Below are 3,511 nucleotides of genomic sequence, written 5' to 3' on the forward strand. Positions count from 1 at the left end.
GGGGAACATGGTAGAGAAGTAAATAGAACCTGTAGAAACATCAGGAAAGAAGAGCAGGGAAAGCATCCAATGTGGTCCATCCAATGTAGTTAGAGCAATTTTTCAAGGACTTGGCAAGAGATGCACTGATGGGGTAGTTAGAGGAGGGAGGATGTTAAGGAAATGCTCTTATTTTCAATTGGTGTTTAATCAGCAGTAGTTTCACTGGAAATTTCTGTGCTCCATCCTCTTGTCCTACTCGGTCTTTAAACCAACCAGTCAATTATGAAGTCTCTAAGGAGACTGCTGTGGAAAGAAACAAAGGGTTGAATAATTTTTTTAAATGAACATCCTTCCCATCCAAAAATGTACTTGCTTTGAAAGTGTAACCCTTAAAATGTTGACGTCTTTTTTCTAAAAAGAAGAACACGCTCAGGCTTGGAAAAGTTTCCATCTAGAGAACATTAATGTTCTCTATAGACCTTTTGCCTTTCCTGAAACAAATTGCTCCCTTCGGTTGATCCTCTGGGCACTCGTCACTGTCTACAAAAATATCTCAGTCAATCGGTACTTTTGGAGAAGGGCTGGTCTACTTGATTTTATTTTCTAGGTAGCTGAGAGTTAACCCAAAGGCCCTTTTGGTTTCCACTCTGGAGGCTAAGATTTCTTGTCAGATGTGATAGCATTCTTTCCTGCCTCAACAGGACATCATGCTGAGTCTGTTTAATGCCTGAGGACTTGCAGAGCTCACCCGCATTGTTCTGAGCATAAGTTAATGACTTTAAATTTAGAAACAAGAGGAAATTTACACTGGGAGCTATGTGAGCTGCCAGGCACTGACCTGACGTTTTCAAACACGTTGACCTATATTCTTTCAAATGTAAGTGTGGTTATTCCCATTTTCCAGACAAAAGAAATAAGGCTTCACAGAGTTCATAAATTGCCCCGTATCGTAAAACTTCCCCAAGATGGTCTCAAATCCCATGGTCTTTCCTTTGAACCTGAGTTGGGGACCAAGGCCCTAAAAAGTAGTTCTAAAGAGTTGGGGCTTTCCCTCAACAAACACCCTGAGGCCCCAGATTCAGCCAGGCAGGAGCCAGCAGGTGTGCTTTGAAATATCTTCCCTGTGGTGTTAATATACCAAGTAACACTTTTGAAAGAAAAAAAAAAGGTTTCAGTTGAAGTCCTTATGGTGGCCTCTTATCCTATGACAATAATTAGAAAGCAAGAGAAAAATGAAGACTTCCACTGAATTTAGTTCAGAACAGTCAGGTGTTTATTTTACTTTTGGACGAATTCTCTTGTTACCACAGGTCCTGCGGATAAAAAGGAACCTGCAGTGAGCTAACCTGGAATAAGACAAAGGTGAATTTAGGTTGCAACCATCTCTGGAAGACTTACTAAAGGACTGCAGTCTCTCAGCTGCAGATGGGGCTGGTGCTCTAAATTCTCCACCCCGACTCTGCGGGACCTTGTGTGCTGTGATGCAGTTGTGGATTGAGTGCTCGTTCGCTTCTTCCTTCCTTCCTGCGTTTGTGTACTGAGTGCCTGTGATGGGCTTTGGCATCAGTGAGGAGCGTAGATCTCTCTACCACCACATCATGCCCCTGTCTGAATACCGTTCTTTCCCTTTACCACTGTCTACAGGGACCCGAGGGCGTGCCACACCTCTCCTGTACATCAGCATTCTGAGCAGCTGAAGGTGCCCAAAACTCCGCCTCCTGAAAATGGGGGCAACTACTCCATTTGACCTACTTGCCTGCCTCCCTCTTTCCCTTTGAGTCCCATGGCAGTACAAACTAAATAATCTACCACTCTACCTTGTTCACATTATTTCCTCACTCCTCACTCACAGCTGGGAGGTAGGGATTCACCAACACACTCTATCTGAGGTGCAGAGTGTAAGTTCTTTCTATTCTGAGCTACCATCTGGGTGAAATGCCACCTGTGGGCACGTGTGTCCCTCACCTTGTGAGTGAGGGAGTTTACCACATTATCAGCCTTCTTTCTTGAGTCCTGGTGGAGTCCCAGGGTTGACTGGGTTGAGCAAATGTGAAAGTTTGAGTTGGTTTACTCATGCCCTGACTCATCAGGGAAGAAAAGAGAAGATTCCAAGAAAAAGGAAGAAGCAATTGGAAAACAGAGACTTAAGGCTCCAAATGAACCACTTCACTTTTCAGAGATCCACTCATGCATTCTGTTATCTAAAGCACTTTAAATATTACAGAAGATTGTTCTTGTCTCCCAGTCCCCAGTCCAGGTGCCTAAGTAACCAACCAGCACCTTTCAAATCTAGTGCTTGCTATCTTTGGTGATTTTTATTTTACCTAATCTTAACTTGAAATGTCTTCTCCTGGGCTTTCCCTCTAACTTTGGAAAACAACATTCATTGGATGTGCCACAAGGAGAACTGTTTTCTCCCTTTGGGGATGAAATCCGCATAGGTCACCCAGTGTGTGTGTTTCACGTCTCCAGCAGCCATCTCCAAAGAGCACAGAGAGACAGCACATGCGTCCTCCACAAGCCCCCTGAAATTATTACAAGAATACTTCTGGTTATTTTAGGAGCATCTTTGTTTGGGTACAGATACACCACGTAAGACCTCTAAATGGCTAGAGATTGTGCTGGTCTTTATTATCTTAAGCCAAGTTTTGTCAAAGTATATTCTGTGGAACACTAATTCCTAATTGTGTGAAGATAAAAAAAAAAAATTCTGTGTTTGAATAGATTAGGAGTCTGCCTGACCAGCCAGAGTTACACTTATTTATTGACTGCAGAATTTCACAGTGCTGTTGTGCTTGTGATTCTCCAAGAACAATTTTGTAATATGCAGCACCTCTCTAATCTTGCTGTGTGCCCTGGGGCTGTTACTTTACTTTTGATAAGCCTCCAAAATTAGAAGTTTTGACTAGATTATTTCTGGTACCTACCATCTTCCATCCCTTAGGGTCTATGACACCTCTTCCTTGAAACAAAGGTTTCTCCTAGAAATATTGCCTATCACTTCCCACCACTATCGAATAGAAGTCCCTTCCCCGATTCCTGTGTTCCTGTGGTCCAGCAGGACGTGATGGAGGCTGTCTACTGGGGAAGATGCAGAGAGAAACTTTATAATCACTTCCAACTGGGGGAGAGGGAGAGAGAGAGAGAGAGGGAGGGAGGGAGAGAGAGACTGCTTGGAACTGCTACCAATCGTGATAATAATAAAGACTGTGGCTCTTTTTGTTCCTTTCCATCCTTACCACTGTGGCGATGATCTTTATCTGAAATTACAAACATTTTCTGTGACAATTTGCTTCCACCCAGCACATCTGGTATCTGGCCAGAAACTGTAAATTGATGCTCCCCACTCTAGTGTCTGACTTGGGGAAGGGGATGGGAAGATGGGGGGAGCAGAGGAAATGTGGCTGCAGAGACAGACCCCGCTGAGGCATGTAAAATGCATGCTCCCCTAATAGGAAGCAGAGCAGGCTGTGATAGAGACACAGGGACGGAGAGGAGCAGCTCCTCCTCGTCGTGGGGAAGGGGAGGG

Source organism: Camelus ferus, chromosome 13 (genome assembly GCF_009834535.1).
Source record: "Camelus ferus isolate YT-003-E chromosome 13, BCGSAC_Cfer_1.0, whole genome shotgun sequence".
Classification (NCBI taxonomy): Eukaryota; Metazoa; Chordata; class Mammalia; order Artiodactyla; family Camelidae; genus Camelus; species Camelus ferus.